Raw genomic sequence first — 20,927 nt, forward strand, 5'->3', positions numbered from 1 at the left:
GAAGGCGTCGCATTTTTTGGGTACAACAATCTTTGGCGTTAAAAAAAATAATAAATCCCGTGGGTAAGTTAGTAGAGACCAAATTGAAGGAGCCAGTGTATTGGTGGTTACCCTTCTCTGGAGCCTCATGCGAAGTGACAGACGATTTCGGCAATCGCAGGCTCCATTTCCCTGATTATGCCGACATTAAAGGCCGAAAGAAACTCAGCATCTTTCCCATATACTCTTAATGGAATGTTTAACTTCAGCCGTAAGTCGCGGAAAGGTTATGTGTGCCCATGCTAATGGACACACAGTTTATGCTTTTTGTTAAGCACAGATATCCTCCCACACGACCTATTTTTCTGCAACGCCTAGTTACAGATTAAACCGGCGACTGTTTGCAAACCTTCTGCTGTTTGTTCGGAGTCTTAATGATTCACTCTTTCCGTTTTCATCCAGACAAGTTGCTTTTACCTAAGATAATCCTAAATGTCTTATTCATTCTGGGTACTACCTCCATTTATTAATTTATTTTCTTCCCAGCACACACATCAAAGTCGTTCCTACTTGAGATAGTTTACATTGTTTTGCAAGTGGAAAAAAAAAAAAAACTAACTTTTTTTTTGATTTTCAAAGAAATGTTTTGGTAAGTCACATGGTTTAAAAAAAAGTCTGAGCTATTGTACAGGCTGTCTGTTATAGCTATGCGATTCCCTGTCTGCTTGAACTGACTCATTAATAGTAAGCAATTATTTTTTCTATGCTGCACTGTAACCAAACCATAACTCTGGGACAGGTGACCTGTGGGCTTTTATCCTTCATGCGGTTCCGGCCAAAATCTAATCAGTACTCTACTAGTGCAGTAGATTTTGAATGAATTCTGTTCTGCCCTTTCCATGTCTGTTTGCCTGAAAAACAGCTTACTGTACTGTAGTTTTTATCACGCATAATTACTACATGTTCATTACCATATCCTGTAAGTGAATTTTTATTTATGATAATTGAGTTGGAGTGAGAGATCATGCATTGGTTTTTAGATAATGGGAAGAGTTTGGAAAGCTAATTCTCACAAAGTAAGGCACAAACTGTATAATAATAATAATAATAATAATAATAATAATAATGATAACATTGCATGGACATGCAAAACTGTATTTGTTTAGCATATAAATTGTGTTTCTTCCGTATTGCAATTTATTCAAACAAGTTCCCGAGTCATGAGTGTTTCACACGCTGCCGTCTGACCTCTGACCTCTGACCTCTGTCATTAACCGACTGTTTTCACTGACAGTGCTGCTCCTGCCAGGATGTTTTGTTGCTGTTGTTTTTTGATCACATCATTCTCTGTAAACTCCAGACACTGTAGCACATGAAACCCCCAGGACGGCCTCTGCTCCTGAGGTGCTGGAATCAGCCGGTCCAGCACCCGCTATCACGCCGTGGTAAGAACGGCTTACTGCCCCTTACTGCCCACACTCAGGCTTAATCGAACAGTAACTGAAAACCCGGTCTGCATACCTTACATGTCCAGCTGGGCTGCAGTCACATGGCTTGCTGTCTGAAGGGGCAGGTTGCTTGCATTAGTGAGCATGTTTATCTAATATTGTGTGTGTATGTGTGCAATTGAAGTACGTGCGTGTCTGTGTTCGTTCATTCATTCATTCATTCATTCATTCATTCATTCATTCCCTGCTGGTGCTCCTGATGTGTTCAACTGAGGGTGGGATTCTCAAGGAACGGGGCAGGTTCGACCCTATGTCCTCTGTTAGAGGCTGTACATCAATAAAAACAAACAAACAAACAAACAACAACAATAATAATAATAATAATAATAGGGTGACATCATAGTCGCCTCACACCGCCGGGACCTGGGTTTGAGTCTCTGCCGGTAATCCGTGTGTGGAGTTAGTTTGCATGTTCTCCCGGTGTCATTGTAGGGTTTCCTCCAGGTACTCCGGTCCCCACCCCCAGTCCAAAATCATGCTGAAGTTAATTGGAGTTGCCAAATTGCCCATGGGTGTGTGTGTGTGTGTGTGTGATTGCATTCTGCAATGGGTTGCCGCCCCATCCTGGGTTGTTCCCTGCCTTGTGCCCACAGGCTCCAGACCCCCCGTGACCCGAAATAACACAAGTGGTTCCAGAAAATAGATAGATGATAATAATAATGGTCGTCGGTGGTGTTTATTTTCTGTTTTCGTGACAAAAAATCTGGCGTGTGGCATTCATTGTCGATTCATGCATTCATCCTGTCCCTATGAAAAGAAAGCCTTCAGTACTGAAAAGGCCCACGAAATGGCATTGTAACAAAAGCAAATCAGTATATATGATTGTCCAATTTATTGTTTAAACGTAGTGTTGAACAACATAAAAATTCAATGCTTACCTCTTTCTAAGTATTATTGCTCTCTAACCTCGCAAATATTAAGTACTTTTTCTGCCAGCTCCTCTGTATCTAAAATATCGTAGCAAACAAAAAAATAAAAAGTAATTGAAGAATTTACAGCTAATTCCCATATCAAGCGAAGCAGTCATTGTAAAATTAGTTTTGCTTCATGGACTGTACTTAGTTGGATAGCAATCTTCTAAGCGGATGAAGTTTACTAAACTGTAAAAACCAACATGTGGAGACAGAAGGGCTTGACTGTTTTACAGTCGTTGCTCAAGCAGGGAGAGTTAAATACAGTATTACAACCAGGGACTGATATTATATGACAAGTTTCATCCTCCGGGCAAGACAACAAACCCAACCAGGAGAGAATGTGCCTGCTTATTTATTTATTATGATCTACGTTTTTCAAACATTCTAACACCATCAAATTAGCACCATGCGATAAATGACTTATTAAATGTGAATTAGCCTCACTGTGGGACTTGAGCAGTTAATGGTGCTCAAGCACTTATAAAACTCATGGGAACACGATGCAGAAAAGTTGTACTGTCAAGCCTGGCTGCTTCTGCCAATTCTCTGTGCATTTAGTGCCTTTGCTGATTGGAAACTGATCTGAAACATTGATTTTAGACTTGTTCAATAAGGGCCTTTCAATGATTAGGACAAGCAGAACATCTCAATTTTGTTCATTTTTTTCTGTAAAATCATAATTTAATTTTTATAAATTGATGTATCACTTTATATTGGAGCATAGAGGTACCGCAACCACAGAATGCTAAAAATAAACAAAAAATTATGATAACGATGAATTAAAAAAAGAGTACAAGGGGCAGCTGAAACCCATCTCAGGTTACCCTGAGATTACAGAACATTTCCGGGCCAGAGTCATTGATGTGACCATCACACAGCTCGACGGGTCTGAGACCGGTCAGTGAAAGTGCTGCTGTTTACTGAATGGGATGCCTGGAGGAGCTTAATGTCATAAGTAAACACCGAGGCACTGGAGAGGGTGGGATGACCACAGCATTACCTCAGGGGCGGAGTCAATGTAGTCTCCATGGCAACGCAGATGAAGACAATGCCATGCATGTTGGACTGGGTCATTTTGGGGCGATCAGCTGAATATCAGAGTGAACTACTCATCCTTAACACAGCCTGTTTCATAAAGCTCTTTACTGGTGTTTTACACATTTAGAGTATACTTCATATAATAATAATAATAATAATAATAATAATAATAAATAATAATAAATAATAATAATCAGGGATGCAGAAGGTCTGGAACCTCTTCTGGCAAAGTACAGTCACAAGGCAAGAAGCAACCCAGGATGGGGCGGCAACCCATCGCAAGGCGCACTCACACACTCACACACCATTCACTCGCACACTCACACACCATTCACTCGCACACTCACACCTACGGGCAATTTGGTAACTCCAATCAGCCTCAGCATGTCTTTGGACTGTGGGGGGAAACCGGAGTACCCCAAGGAAACCCCACAATGACACGGGGAGAACATGAAAACTCCACACATACAAAACCCTGGGGGAGACGTGAACACAAATCCCACTGGTGTGAGGTGACAGCACTAACCACTGCGCCTGTCATGTTGCAACATAACCAGTCAAACTAGTTGCTACTCACTAGTCCTGATCTAGTAAACTCATTAGCTTACTGTCTTTTTTTCCATCTTCTTTTAAACAATACTGACTATTTAAACTTCGTTGTAATAAAGCATTCTGCACACTGGCAAACGGGAGAGGCTTCTAATTTTAATTTCCTGTTTTGCCAGCGGGAAAGTAATTGAGTAATAAGAATAACTTAATCTGCAAAGAAATGCACGAACATGACCGCTATCTAGCCAAACCAAGGGTCTGATTGATAGCAACTCATTACCACGTTGTGTTTGATTCAAAGTTTCTTTCTACCAAAAGCACAATGAAATGATGTGGGATGAAGAGAGATTAGCCTCAGCATAGTCGACGCAAGCCACAAATGGGGAATAAGGTGGATTACTTTGCTGGAAAACAATAAACTTTTGTTTTTTTTTGTGAATGAATGCAGCCGGAACGTATCTTCACAATCAGGAGCACCGCGAGACCTCAGAGAGCTGCCATTTATGGAAGAAGGGGGATCGAGCTCTAATTTCCCGTTCTACTCCCTGCTTTGTTGTGAAGCTCCCGCATGTCACTCATGAAGATGCTCAGCTATAAAGCCCCAGGTTATTTTTGAGACATTTCTTCCCCACCTACATTTAAAATAGAGCATCAGAACGCTGTCATTTCAGGAGACACTCAGGCTGAGTTTAAACGCGAATTAAAACTTTAGCGCCTTTTGTCAGACATCATAATGGGCATTTTAATTTCTAGTTTAACTCTTTTTACATAAAAAAGACAAACTCTGCTCTATATGAGTAACACAACGTGCAGGTTTGTGAATAATGAGAAAGTAAATGAATGCATGTAGGCCACATCATTTTGGGGAACTGCAAGAACATGAGAATGCATTTAGTCGTCCATTCATTTTCCAAATGTGCTTGTCCCATGCAGGGTCATGGAGCCTATCCTGAAAGCTATGAGCTCAAAGCAGGAAGTAACCCAAGATGGGGCACTAACCCATCAGAGGAGACACTCACACACCATTCACACCTATTTCATAACTCAAATTAACCTCAGCATGGACTGCCGGAAACCTCACAATGACCAAGAAGAACATGCAAGTGCAAATCACTGCACCACTGAGCCACTGTATTACACCGATATAAAACATGGCAGATGGACCAGGAAAGTAATTCTAGTCTACGTCATTGGAGCACCCCTGTAAAGACTTGCACATCAATGCATTGGTGAGACACAGCACTCATTAGGATTTATACCCATATTCCCAGCCTGGTTCCGACGGCCACTTTGGGTTCCGTAGACGTCACCAATGTCTTGCTCACGCAGCCTAAAAAGCACTGGGGAGTTTGGGCTACATTTGGACGGCGGGGGCCACCTGAGCAGAGAGAGCGAGCAGGGGGCACTGCCATGTTGTAGCACTGGGGGTGGGGTCCCATAATCTGAGTGCTGTCAGGCTTGTGGAGAGGCAGGTTCAGACTGACGTAACTCGATTGGGTTTGGCTCCTATAAGGGTCGACACCAGTCATGCTCGGCTGCGTGTGACAGCGAGTGTAAGACTGCTGGTGGCCCTGTCAGCCTGGTGGTGTGACTGGGGCGTGGCCGCTGCGTTCGCTGGAGACCTGAGAGCTGGGGGTGATTGATCAGCCTCTTTATGGCTTCTATTTTACAGATGACTGTTCATGAAAGGGTGACCCACCCTGCCCCCCTCCTCGATTAAAAGGAAAAAAAAAAGTGGAAAATCTTTCTTGACACCACTTGGTCACTCTGCCTGTCACTCTTCACCAATCGCTCCTGGGTTTTGCTGTCTTTACCTCCATTAATAATTATGCAGTTTTCTAGTAATAAATTTCTCTCCTAATAAAAACCATCTAAAAATCATCTAAACAATTACTCAGGGAAATGTTATAAATAGCTGATAAGTGAGCTGAATTTTATAAATTTATTTCATAATAATAAAACGGAATAAGAATTTAACAAAATCAAAGACGTGCTTGCCAGACACGTTTACTCCCGGCCTACTGGGGGTAACTGACAGAAAACAAACGGTATATTTTCCTCAGTCTTTGCACTTTATTGCCCCCTGTGGCCATCTCAAGTGCAGCGCTGCTCGGACACTGTCAGTTTTAATGCATTATTTATTTTTTATTGTGCAATGTTGTTCATAAGCTTGGAATCTGCCAGCTATGATTTTGCTTCATTATTTAAGGCAATAATGGGTAAGTAAAGTGGGTAAAAAAAATGTTACAATGGAGTCAAAGTGCCCAGACTGTAACCATATTACAGTCGAACCTCGTTACTACGTACAAGACGGGATATCAAAAACATGTACGTTATAAGCATAGAACGTTGTAACCACTTAGTGCAAGATGGACGAAAGAACTCACGAAATATCCATGTAAATGATAAAACTTTAATAGAACAGACCCTTAAGTTGACTACAAAACAAACGAACACATTATTACTTGTTAAATAATTCGATAAAGCTCATTTGGATCCTTGAAATTTTCCTTAAATTACTCACGATTACTTAGTGCCGGCTGGCGATAAACGGCAACCAAAATACACAACGGCTGGTCAAAATGGATTTTTAAAATAAACATTCGCATCCAAATTGGCATTTGGCCTGAAAATATTAATGAAATATTGGTCAAATTAAATCAACGCAACAGCCAATCAACGCAATAGACAAATGTGCATTGTCGGGCGAAGATCAGGTAGATACAGGTAGATGTAGCGACACAAGTTGTGGTGGGCGGGGAGAGCGCTGTACGTTGTAACGGTGGTTAGTTTTCGTATTTTCTCTAGAAATTTCGATGTTGTATCGAAGTTTACGCTGTAAGGGTGTACGCTGTAAACAATGGCTGCTATTGGAATAATGCATAGGCTAAAAACGGGAATTAGAAACCTGTACGTTGAAAAGGTGAAAACGTTGTATCCGGGGTACGTAGTAACGAGGTTCGACTGCAGCATGTCGTACAGAATGCTGTGCATCAGATAACCCATAAATTCATCAGTCCATGCCTGCTTTAGGTCCAGACACCAAAGGAAAGCTTCTCTGTGCAAAACTTACAAAACGATGATTAAACATTTACCTAAAATGTAACCAACAGCCAATATATTCCGCAAAGCAGCAGTGAATGACATTCAGGAAGATATTTCAGTTTGTATTATTCTTAGTAGGTGCCGTCAAGTAGATGATGGCCCCTGGCAACCATATAGACAGTGTTCTTCCGGAACTTTTTGTCCTCCATCCAGGTTCTCAGGTATCGCAAAGGCACCTTCACTGTTGCAACCTCTGACTCCATTTATCTAGCTGTCGCTTGGCTCCTGTTTTACCTTCAACTTAGCCAAGTGTTATGATCTTGTCATGACATTCCCAGGAGAATCAACCACAATCTGGTCACTGGTGTTTCGAGTGATAGTTCAGGCTTGATCAGATCAAGGATCTACCTTGTTGTTTGTTTACCTTGCTGTCCATGAAGTCTTTGCCGGCAGTGAAGTTATCTTCTTACTCCAGATTTCACATTCATGAAGTCTGACAAAAAAATACCATATTCGAAACAATTCCAACCTTTGGTCTTAGAAATACACTAGCACATTTCAGCTTGTTTTTCCTAAGTTTATTATTGCAGGACTGCCGAGTGTTAGTCCGTGACATATTCCTCGACTGCTGGAGCATTTGTTGACGATGGTTCCAAGGAGACAAACACTGTCTATAATTTGTTGTCACCATCAACACTAAGGTGCAGTCATCCTGCAGCCATAACCTGTGTTTTCGTCACATTTAGTTGCAGTGCCCACATTTTCTTTAGCAGTATCTTCTTTATTTTCAGTCATTAGCATAACAAAAGGCTTTTGTTTCTTCCTCCAATCTTGAGTTCACAGCTGTCTTCTAGTCTAGCTTGTTTCATATATTTTCTGTGTATAACCATGGTGATTGCATACATCCTTATCTACTTGGGATATCAATCTAGAACCACTGAGATTTTCTATATTTCATCCAGACTCTGCAATGTTCTTGCTTAGTGTGGACATTCTTTATAGGGACATAAAATTACTCCAGTAGACCCATTTTCTGGGGAACTTTCCATTGTTTGACATATTCAAGTCAATCAAAGGCTTTATTATAATAAATAAAGCATATTTTGATCCCTGGCTGGCATTCATTTTTTCCCTCCTTTTTTGTGGTGATCCAACATGCATCTGCAGTGATATGTCTCGCTCTAGGCCATTCCGGAAACTTCTTGTACACCGAGCAATTCTCTCCCTATACGGGACTCTAATCCACTTTTAAATTATCTTGGGTTTACTCGCAGTGCCTGTGATATGAGGGAAACTGTACTATAGTGTGCATATTCCATCAGGACCCCTTTCTTATTCGAATGTGTAAAGGGAACGTTCCCCTGCACCCCTCCTCAGACTCTTTGCCGGAAAGTTCAGGGGGTCCTTCACGCCTTTGCACAGCCGACGTGCAAAGCCCACGCAAGGAGAGCCGAAGAAGCGCTGGGAAATGTAAATCCTGGACAGGGAGGGTGGTTGGTTGGGGGGTGGGGGTGAGAATGCTATCTACGGAGCGCCATCTATGAGGTGGCAGGAGAATGGAGGAGTGTCTCACTCCTGGGTATCTACGCTGGGCAAAGCGGTGCCCAGCTGTCAGTCTGCCTCATATTTCATCAAGGGTGATTGTGCTCATTTCAATAGAATTTCTATGAAGTCCCACTGAAGGTACACATCTAACAATGCGACACATTTGGTGCTTTCTGGCGCCTGTGTTTGGGCGTGTGTATATATTTTGACGTGCTCCTGCAAATATGTCCGTGTGTGCGAGCGAACTCGAGGCCACTATACCTGCCACACATAAGAAAAACTTCAATTCCTAGCAAACTAGTACTTTAGTACTTCCTCACACCTGAGAGTATGTGTTGATGTCTGTATTTGTGTTGAAGTGCGTCTGGCTGTTAATGCATGTCCCACACATCCAGCCAGCGTAAATTCATATGCATTTTGCGTAGTCTCGCTTCTGCTGCTAGCTTAGTATACAAGCTGGGTCCCCCTACAGCTCCGCTGTCTCATGGGCAATTAATTAGAATCAATTAACCTAAGGTGCAAGCTTCCTAAGCACAGGGGGCGTCACCCAAGTCATCCGGCGAGCCCCATATTTCTCTATCCTTTGACAAATAAAACCAGCGAGTAAAGAAATGAGTCAGCCCATGTGAACCATAAGAGCGGAGGTCATGCACCCCAGGAGTGGAATTCTTCAACATTCCGACTTCGGAATTTCTGTAAAGGCGATCGTTTCCCCCATCGCCTAATGAAAAACGACTGCAATACTGCTCCTGCAGAGGTGTGAATTATTGTGAAGTCAGGTTCTCCCTGGCTAGTCTGCCAGTATTTCTCCATAGCTGTGACAACAACACAAACAGAGAGTGCTTCCCAACCCATAAATATGACTTATTTCCTGGTGCGCTACCTGGTGCAACTTCGATGCCGCGCAGGTGTGAAGTTCGCTCTGCCAGTCGCGCTGAGCAGAATCGAGGGCGATTATCATGTGACCGTATTACACAAGTTGGCGAGAAAACAGGTAGATGTTTAAACAGATACTGAAGAGCTGGACTGCTGGCATACGCCCAGGCAACATGCGGTTCAGTAGATGCGATTTTTACCTCCAGGGTCCTTCCCAGAGGGGAACCCGTATAGTCGAGCTGCCATGGTAACCATGCATACCTCACAACAAAACGCCCTTTGAACTTCATTGGGAATAAGGGCCTACAAAACTTATCTTTTCCAGGACGCAGCTTTTCCATGATATCACCCATACATCAGGTGCCCACAGCCGCTTTGGTAAGAGTGACTGTACTGTGAATGTGGTCATTTCACGATCAGGGTGTCTAAAAGCACTGGCCACAGGGTTCTTACTTATAATGGCACAGTTCTGATTATACAAGTCAGTTCATGACCATCAGAGACAACTTCATATGAACTGAACCTAACTCTAGCCACCCCCCCCCCCTCCAGTTTCATAAGAAGGTCCCTCCCATTTCTAAGAGCTAAGCACCAGCAGAAATAAAGAGCAATAACTGAGACATGTTTTGTAGCAACATGAAAAGCACAGTCGATGTCAAAGCAGATATGATTCATAACACACAAACCCTTATGCTCGAATTAAAATGAACAGCCTCGGGCACAAGCAAAGCCCATCTAATCACCACCTGCGAGCTCGATTTTAGGTGGGGTTGTGTCCATATTTGTAAAGCATCTGCAACCGAAGGTAAACAATCAAAACGAATGGAAATTTGCAGGCTCCCCCTTGCATTTTAATTAATTCTTTTGCCAAGCTCTGCTGCCTCTTGCCAAGCCCTGTGTTTGTATCGCTCAATGAGGAATGATCCGCCGCCTAATCTGTCCTTAGGCTGGGAGGCGAGGAATCAGCTTTGTGTCCGTGACAGTCCGCCCCCTTGGAGTGGCTGGCCTCCATGCCAGAAAATTCACCCAGTGTGCCACGCAGCCCCAACTAAAGACCAGCCTCATAATATCCTAATTTAGTTATTAAAAATGTTGTGGCTCAGTGCACACAAACAGTATTTTCACTGCGATGCAGGAATATAAGCAAGCATTTCTGAAGCATCATATAGAAAGGTGAGGGGAGTATTCAGTTCCCTGAGAGGAACAGAGTGTCTCACAGGAGTGATTTCAGGGAATAATAGACGTGGGCTTTGCTGAAGATCACATGACTGCAATATATATCAGGATAAGGCGCATTAGGCCTTCTGGCTTAACACACGATATAAACAGGGATTACTTCTGATCTGAAAAAGGCTATTTTAATCGACCTGTAATTTTCTCAACAATAAAATACTTCAATACTTAATAATAATAATAAAAAAAGGTTTATTCTGTTGGGGTTGAATTTAGCTGTTGTAGCTTATTCTTAATTTTTAAATCAAGAAAATAATGTTGTTTTCCTCTGTAGTTTTTTGTGTATTTTCTGCGTAAATCAGTTTCTCACAATGGGTTCTAACCCTTATGTAAATCCAGATGCACAGTTATTAAAAAAAAAGTCAAGATTCAAAGCGAAAATATTTTAATCGAATAGAGGTGGATATGCTACGGGGATCTTAATCCTGATCTGTGCTGCCCAAAGATACAGACAAGGGCTCAATTAGACTTTAAATCCACCCTCTTTCGTAAGACTGCTCGTCAAGCCCAGAGCTCATCACGCTGCCCGGCTCCGTTATCGCGTTCAGCCCCAGAAGATCAGACGACAGGCGGGGGGGAGATTAAAACGTGCGGCGTGACGCGAGGTGTCAGGGTCCGCTCGATCTCTTAGCCAAGATAAACGGACCCTCGGCACACGACTCCCCCGCAGGCTCGCAGGTCACATGGTCTGTGTGGGCCTGGCGCCAATAGTCGTTTAGGAGGGGAAATTCAGGAAAGAAAAGAGTCAAGCTGCTCTAATAACACAAGTGACACCTTAAAGCAATCAAAATAATCGATGGTTTGTATTTTATTAGAGCCGCACCACACGGAATCCATGGAACCGTCGGAAAACATGTATGGGACCCATGGAGTTCTACCAAAATACAGGCCGGATCTCCATTATTTTTAGGAGGGAAAGCAAGCGGGATGAAGAAGCCCTGGGTATTAGCTGACCCATCCTCAGGACCCATGCTGCTTAGGTACAGTTCATAAAACGATGGGTGCTGAGGAAAGGAAGACAAACGTCTTAAAGACTGACTGAGAAACACAGCCAAAGTGCAATTAATCTGCTTCAGTTATTCCCAAGGCTCTACTGACTTGCTGTTTCATTCACATCTTCACTTGAAAGCGCAGAATCCCAGCCTGTTGATGGAGAGGATGCCCTCAACCTCATTTCATGGTTATAATATAATAAATTCATAATGCATGACACAGCAAGATGAGAAGAGGCCTGGGGAAAAAAGCAAAAGCCTACAGCAGGTCGGGGATTGAGATGGAAGGCTGCAATTTATCTTTACTAACTGACATATTGTTAGCAGTTAAAATAAATAAATAAATAAATAAATAAATAAATAAATAAATGTTCACTTCAACACTGCTGAGATTAATACTGTTATATTTACGGTGCATGGCATGTTCAGAGTTAAAAATAACACATAAAAAACACCTGGGATCATCTACTCATCTCTAACAAGATCTACTGGCAATTAAGATGAAAGAGCAGAGATAGAGCGATGTCATAGGATTGTAGACCTCGGGAAATGCAGTTCTCCTGATAATTCAGTGTGCACTACACGGGCTGGAAGGGGGACCGTGACAGCCTCATCGCCGTGCGCTGAACTGCGTTTAACGGCCTTTCCATAAAGCACTCGCCACATTTGCCCACCTCCTGTGGCCGAGCCCTCCCCCCACAGCAGGAACATGGCCTGGTCAGAGCGGCATTTTCGGTGAGGAGGTTGGGGTTTGGCCAAGAAGGACCCAATAAACACGTCCACCGAAGGGCCGAACATGCTTCTCCGATTTGAATTTCCATCTGGAATATGTTCAGCACCCTCTTAAAAAGTCAACAAATCAATAAAAGGACGAAAAAACACTCACTTCGGAGACGCAGAGCCAGCTTCTGGCCTTCTTTCCACTCACTTGGAAGCACAATTAGAGTTATTACCTTTTATTGACGGACCCTAATTAAGGCAGGCGACATAATTTACGACCTGCGGTTCTCCAAGGCAGCACTTATACATCAGACAGAGTTGAGCAATCCGCCATGGTGTCTGCTGGCAGCTCGCTATGCTTCCCATCTGATGCTGTTCTCACCCTCGTCGTCGCGGCAGCTTATCACGTGACCATCACAAACACAGCCAAGTTTTTAACTTGTACAATATATAACGTAATGCAAATGGTTACCTTCCTAGAATCTCAAATTTATTACCTTTGCCGTTTCTTTAATTGGATTTAGACACAAGGAAAAAAAAATGTTTTGCTTCCATTTTTTGGGTTGTAATACACTGGTTCCTGTACAACACACTATCTGAAAGAGCGAAGGCGGAAGATTTAGCCAGTGAGAAAACACCGTATGACTAACAATCGGAAGTAACTCCCGCCAAAAATGTTGCATCTGCTTTCATCGTATTGGCAGCTGACGTTTGACAACATCCAGGCCTCCGCCTGTGTTCAGAGCTCTGTGTTTCGGCAACTGCATGCTACCAAATTAGCGTCTCAGCTGAAACAGCGACCGAGACGACTGCCGATCCACTGGAAGCTTTGAAGATCGTAAAAATGTGCGTGGCAGCGAAACTGAGATGATCTCAGAGAGAGAGACGGTTCTCTTGACAATCCCATAAGGACCGCGCTGCAGGGTGAACCAAATGAAGACATCCGTGTGGAGTGGGCTGCGGTTTTCGAGTCTTACGGAGATTGTTTTATGCAACCACAAAGTGTTTTATATATTAGGCTTCACAATACATCTGGGGATTCTGCATACAAATCTAACCTTATAAACCTAACAACAACAAAAAAAGACTGTACAGTAGCAGAGTACGAGCTTTTTTGTTTTAAGCGTGGTAGGTCAGCATCATTATGACATATGTTGAAACCACGGGGGGAAAAGGAAAAAAATATGAATATTACGGACCATTTGGTGGCATTGATTTTCACTCAAAGGCTGTAACAGCCCAGCTGAGGTTATAAAGACAATCAATAACAAAACAACATCCCTTCAAAAAATAATAAACAATCCTGGGATAACTGTTTAATGTAAATATGGGTTTTAGTAATAAATGTGTGAAATTTATAAGCACTCAGGAATATTACTCAATTAGGAAAACAAGTTCATTTATTTGAGCAAGTAAACTAATTAAAAATATACACGTAAATACTGAATGCTTCCAGTAAATAGTCCGCATGGATAAAAGCTGGTATAATGTGTCTCTTTGGGGCTAATCTTTCAGCACAGACGCTGTTTAAAATGAACAAAAAAAGGGAGGCTCTGTTTCTCCCTCATTATTTATGTCCTCTGGAGCTCAGCGGCAGGCTACCAAATGTCTGGCAGGTTCTGCCAATCAGAGGCTCCCGGTGCCACATTTTCATTCACGTCACATAGCCAATCAGTGTAGCAGAACCGAACAGCTGTGAGCGCCCTGGCCACACGAGTCCGAGGGTCCCCCCCCCCCCCCCCCCTCAGCGGGCTCCGTGGCAGGAGGCCGGGGTGCCAAGGAGGATAAGAGAAGCGGCGCGGCGGAAGATGCGGTTAGGATCGGTGGACAGGTGCGGCAGGGGCTGTGATGCTAATGCTAACGCGGTGCACAAAAACTATTTAAAAGAAAAAGCTGCCTTATAGTAACGGGGCCTAATTTGAATGAACTTAACGAAGCCTCACAAGGAAAGAACACTAATACAGCACTATAGCGAATACAGTTTGGATTTCTTTATAGGAGGATAGAGTCCTATGAGAGGAACGCAGAGACACCTGATAGCTAAAGTTAGCCAGGACCTGGACGCCGTTCAGCAGCATAATGTCCCGGTACATGCCAATGAGGGGAGGGTCCAGGCTCATGATTCGTTTTATGGCTATGAAATTAACGACCAACTGGCTCCGGGTGCTGTTTACAGCAGCTTTTGCTGAAGGGCACCGACGAACATCAGATGAGATATAGTCGAGCTTAAATTACATGGCGTAGGACCAACTGCAGTGGCGGATATCTCCGGCAAATGCAGATTAAGAGATTTATTGGCAGAATTAGTGAACGATCAAGAGTCAAACAGTTCGTTCAGCTGGCATTAACGGTTTGGTTATGAATGATTGAGAGGGTATGTACCAGGCATGTCTGGGAGTGGACATTGAAGCTATCTGACGGCTGGGCCCAAGATTTTACTTTCCGTTTAATTTTCATTATGGGGGGGGGGGGGAGGTGCATGGCATGGAGCAGCAGCATAGAACACAAAGAAAAAGACATAATCTGTGCTTGCACAATGGGTCATAATTATTCCTTTTTTAGCATCTTTGAGTAATTATTGTTGGGGGGCACAGGTGGTCATTTTGCAACCCCCCTCCCCACAGCATTCAATCGAAGGGGGGCCTGCCTTACTGTATGTGACCCCCAAGAGTATGACTGACTTATTAACCAGCCCAACGAGAGTCCTGTCATGGGGTACGCTAATTTCCAGCTGCACCCCCCCAATTCCCATTTCGGGGGGGGGGGGGGGTGATGAGCGAGGAGCAGCACGCCGGCAGGCACACGGCCATTCATCACTGTCACACACGGCCGAGGGGCCGTCCTCATTGGCCAGCCGCGCCTCAATCTGAGAAGCAGCTCGATTTGCACCGCTGATGATAACGATAGCGTTTTTAAGAAGGAGGGGGGCCTGCTTTTCTGCTTTCTTTGTCTGCGTTTCTGCTTGAAACAGCACAAATGAAACCCAAAACCAACACAGCAGAAAGAACTTGCCGCAGCAGCAATCATATGTTTCCCTTAAAGTGGTTAAAGTTTAGGTTATTCGCAGAGAACGCCTTCTATTTATGGCCTATTGTTGCGCAGAATTCCTGTGTGGGTTACAGTTTGTACAACCCATTAAGTCCACTCATACTTAATAAGGTTTCTTTTCAAAATAGCCCCTTCATGGTATATGTCCCATTTTATCCCGCGGGGATGAATCCAAATAACTGTAGCGAGCGCTATTTTTCTGCTAAATTTGCTTATGTAAGACAGATTCAAAGGTGAAAAAAGTAACTCTTACCTTTACAAACCCCAATAACTGTCCCAATGGCGTGAGAGCTGGAAGACAACAGAAGCACACGTTAGGCCATCATACAGCACACACCTCACTTCCTGCGATGCTTGTTTACATGTTTTAAAGTCCCTGCTTATAGATGGGGTCCGAAAGAACGCAAATACACAGGTCAGCCAACTCATCTGAACTGTTTATCGACGAGTGCTGCTGTTGGGCTTATCTGCAGCTTGGAGGAGAGTCGACTGAACAAGTGGCCTTCTGGGGGTTTTTTTTCCTGATGTGTAATTAAATTATTGGATGCTATTCAAAGGTCAGATTTTCAGTGCCACTTTCACATGGCTGGTCTATGTGTGATGTACTGAGGACCCCGATGATTAGAGCTTACTCAGTACGGTGGGGGGGAGGGATAATAAGGCTAACGTATGCTTGTGAGATACCGATAACACAGTAGTGCTTCAAATTAGTAAAGTAGGGGGTTGTGTGCAATGCAGAGATACTTGCTTCTGTTTAATTGGAAGTGGAGAAAAATCAGAAATAGCTCAGCTGGAAAATGCACATCTACATGCTGGGTACCTCCTAAGTCTGACCTGAACTATACTGGATGACTGGATTCTGATAAATATGGACCCTGATAAACCTATTAAGTATAAAAATAGTTGGTTCCACTGAGGTCTGTAGGGAACCAGAGCCCGCTTGAAACATCAAGAACGATCTCCTGAAATGAGCATACATCGTACCGTCAGCTGGTACCGAGTGTATTTTTAAACGACGGCCTGTGAGATGCCAAGTGCCGTAAAGGTGTTTTAGATTCGAGCCGTTCATAATGACAGCCGAGACTTGGCATCAGCTGCTCACGCTGAGAGAGGACCTTCCCAGTCACAGCCCATCTGCGATACGCAGCACAGAAGGCTCCGGAATCAAGAGGGGCGACAGGAAGAGAGATGCAAACTTCGGTGTTCAAAACCATCTTCCCTGTGAACCGCCTAAATTGGTCTTTCGGGAGTAAAAAAAAAAATCTAAATAATTGGACATGAAAGGAGATAAATGTCTATATCAGTCTATGTGTGCTGATTGGGTGGTGGCAGAAAAAAAAAAAAAAAAAACAGGTGCATATTTTATTCTGCATAACCGTAAGTAACGTAGATATCAACACCGAGGGAAGATGACAGGTGGGATTAGCATAGAGATTCACAGTTTTGCTCGATTGATCTGGTGCTAGTGCTGTCTGGCCCAGTCACACGTTCGCCCTGGATTTACGACCAATGATCAGGCGCAAATAGAACAGCCTGCAGAATCTCCAAGAGCCGTTTCCTTCCTGGAGACTCAAATAGGATGGACTTGATTTGTTTCCTGTTAGCGACACACTAGGACAACGACGGTGATGAAAAGTGGGAGGTGCGACAGGAACGGAGTCACGCAGCGCCGAGGGCCCCAGCGGAAATAGCCACTGACCGTTTTAAGACGGGATGAATGAAGACGACGTCGTAAGACTCTCACAATCACAGTGTATCCCCTTTCATAGCAGGAAGCCAGAACGACGGTATATTTAGCGTGAATTAGGGGAAGGGATGTCTACTATGATCACCGGTTTAAACCCAAGCAAAATATTAAGTTAGACATTTACTGGCTGCAGAGGGTTGAAACAGACATGATTTCATCCACTTGCAATACAGCTCCAGTCGAGACATTACTTACAGCCTTGGATTATGTCGAATCTACTTTTAAACACATTAACAGAGCCAAGGCATACTGAAGTGGAGAGTGTGCGGAATTTAAACGAGTAAAAGTACCATCTACAAACCTTGCGGTAACGGAACCTGCCAAACACTGTGCCGCATGTCAATGGCTGCTACTGCCATAAGGTGCCACTTGCTATGTTTCTCGCTCAAACCATCCTTTCCATATCCCTGTATTCCTCTAAATAAACTGGTTGAGGTTTTGCAAAGAATGACACGCATACAGCAACACAACCTTAAATCGGGCATTTGGATGTGAGACAGGCAACTACTGAGTGGGTGTACTGTGTAAATATTGAGGGAATCTTAGAAGCCTGGCAAAAGGGACGTAGCCTACGGTGATGAGGTTTCGGAAGGGGGTGGGGGGCGTGGGGTCGATGGGGCTGGGATGTCACCACAGGCTGGTGACAAGAATACCCCATAGGTGGGAAATCATAGGGATTCCCTGTATACTTTGGATACTGAAGACATTTATGAGGGGTCTTGTGGTGACTTCACCAAGGGGGGGCGCTGTAGCAATCCTAGGAGCCTCACTACAGGGCCTTAACCCACTGAAGATATGGTCAGAGTCGCTGTCCAAGGTGTGGGAGACCACAGGCCACAGCCCACCCCACAGAACAGGCACTACATTACAATATGTATATTATTGTACATGTTGAAGTGCATCTATATATACTGTATGCCATTTATCTTATATACATTTGTATTTCATTTTGTAAACCAAGCCAAAGGTCTTGTTATCTTGGGCTTATGAATCGTTATTTGCATTGAAATGATGATGAGGGGGAAGTTCCCACAATCCCATCACTGGGTGTGTGCACGTAGGTGTATGCCTGCTTGTGCTTGTGCGTGTTTGTTTGTGATCGCGTGAACCCCCCCACCTGCCGCTCTGCAGCCTGAGCATCCAAGGTGTGGACAGACTAGAAGGATTCCCGAGAGCTTCACCACCCAGACACCTGGCATGCCTGATCAATGCCCTGATCGCAGGGTTAAATGGAACAGCTGGCAGTCAATGTGGATGGCTTACCTTCTCCCCAGGCCTCAAGCACAACCAGATATTTCAGGCTAAATATAATATATATACAGCTTATTCTGTAGACACCAGTCATGGGGGTACACTGAGTAACCAGCTGCGATTTCTGCAGGAGCTTCAGAACTGCTCCGATCACACTGAAGTCATGCAGAGTCTGAAAACCTGCGACAACAGCTTCTCTGATATTCACTGCGTGTTTGATATAGAGTGAAATAATACAACAGATGAATTGCATAAGAGATCTGCAAGTCAGTTAATGGGGTCTACCCAGACAACGTCGTCACGGTTACCCATACAGGTTCAGCTAATACCTACGTGTTCAGTGCTGCCAGAAGACTTTGAAGACGATGCGTGCCCGCCAGGTCACTGCGCTGTGCGGCTTGCCACTGCACTCCATGCCTCACGCCTTCTGTCATTTCACATCCACATGCTCTAACCACATCGCGTCACCCACATTACTGCACTTTCACATCCTAATGCTGATCTCATCATATCACACAACAGCCCTACGTCGTGACCATCTGTTTTTTTCTCCTTCACTGGAAACCATATGCCAGAAGGCCAGCAGAGGGCGGAGTATAGTCTGAGTAGCTACAGCATTCAACTAGTTGTTTGTGTTCCTCTAGCAGAGGCTGGACTTTATTACGTGTGACTTAACAAGGCTGAACTGCACGGGACAGGCCAGAATCAGACCATACCTTTGAGTCAAAAGAAAATAAAATCAAATCAACCAGCGATCTGTACTGGACATTTGGCGGGACTTACATTTAATAAAAGGAATCAGGGCCAGAGTGCATTGGGATGTAATGCACCGAATCGTAAAACTGCAGCCGTAACCACTGCAGGATTGCAGATATAAATCCAGCCCCATCACAGTCTTTACGGGGTTTGCCAGTCTGAGTGGGGTCCTTCCCGAGGAAGTACAGTTTAGGCTGATCATTAAGAGCTTTCCGGAAATCTGGCTTGCGGCCTGCAGAGTCCCTGACTTATTATGATGTCTGTATCCCGGGAGACGGCATCCATTGTCGCATCATCAGACCGGCGGCCGGTAGACCGACCTCGGGACAGATGCTCTGGGCCTCAGTCTCGAACCCGGGTATTTCTCAGCCGCTGCCACTTATGCTCATGTCCAATCACTTCCGGGCCTATTCTCTACATGAGGCGTTTCAGGGATTGCTGGGAACATCCAGACCCACAAATAACACCCCCCCCCCCCCCCAAAAAAAAAAGCCAGATATGAGCAGCCAATAGATGGATGCATCAATTAATCTGACTTAATCTGACTGAATTAATCTTAAACTGACTTATTAACCTCTATCTTTGTTTAACCCATTAAACATGTTTTAAATGCCTATGTAACATATGCTTAAATTACTTACTTAAAATCCATCCATCCATCCATTTTCCAAACCGCTTACACATCACACGTTCACAATATTTATTTGTTTGTTTGTTTGTTTATTTGTGCATTCTAGACTGTCACATGACTGGAGGTGCTGGTCACAGTGAAGCTTCACCCGTCCAGCCACCCTTATTCACGGATACCAAGCAGTCCATTTCCCCCCTTCTCCAGGCTTTCAGACTGGAACTCGCTTGCGCCCCCTGACTGCACGGGAATGCATGCACACGCTCAGTAACCCATTACTGGTGTGAAAGGACACGGGACGCCAGGTGAGCCAGGTCTGCGTAGAAAACTGCAGGTTTACTCTTCATTGCCTTTCTGTATTTTCCACAGCAAAATTGGAAAACAAATAGCATCTCAGAAAAGTGATGGATCATTAGGCTGAACCTGAAGAGATGAATTCCACAGCGGATCATCATAAAGGAAGCACTTCGGGGGGGGGGGGGGGGGGGGGGGGTGATGTTACTCCCCAGCAGGAATGATAACATTACTGAGTAGTGCATGGGGGACAGGTCATTCAGGTAAGCTTTGCTATCTTACTGTTGTGTCTAACAGGGTCGTGAGTGCAGGTGTACATGTGGGACAGTCTATCTGTCAGTGCCTGCATATTTGTGTGAGTGCCTGGCCACTCGACTATCCTGTGCGTGTTTCTGTGTTGGTGTTGGTTTATCTGTGTGTGTTTCATTACCATGCTTTTGCCTGTATGCACGTGTGTGCATGTGCGTGCGCGAGTGCTACAGCTTCTATGACACTATCACGCATATGCAAATTCCGATACGCCTGTTAAGTCTGACAGCTCATTTCCAGAGCACGATGCGGATAAAATGCCTTTATTTGTCATTACTGTAGAACTGGTTCCTCGATGATTAGCATCTCTGCTTACAATACAATATGGAAGCATGCAAGAATAATCTGTTAATATTAGAAGAAACTAAGCAAAAATTATATTTGATCAGGCAAAGTCACGTGACCTTCGAGGAAGCTTTGCGTGCTCATGGGTTTATTGGAGGCTTTGACATTAACTGTAAATGACAAACGTAAGTGTAGGAGACCAATCCAGCA

The 20,927-nt window shown here is 44.1% G+C and overlaps 1 protein-coding gene across 1 annotated transcript in view; it reads right to left on the reverse strand.

Moving 5' to 3' along the window:
* LOC125704441 (receptor-type tyrosine-protein phosphatase delta-like) overlaps nt 1-20,927 on the reverse strand; it is a 362,466-nt gene that overhangs the window by 145,332 nt on the left and 196,207 nt on the right. Inside the window, 1 exon segment of the mRNA XM_048969994.1 lies at nt 15,701-15,738. The gene's annotated coding sequence lies outside the window, so the exon portion shown is untranslated.

The sequence above is a fragment of the Brienomyrus brachyistius genome, chromosome 12 (genome assembly GCF_023856365.1).
Source record: "Brienomyrus brachyistius isolate T26 chromosome 12, BBRACH_0.4, whole genome shotgun sequence".
In the NCBI taxonomy this organism is placed as follows: Eukaryota; Metazoa; Chordata; class Actinopteri; order Osteoglossiformes; family Mormyridae; genus Brienomyrus; species Brienomyrus brachyistius.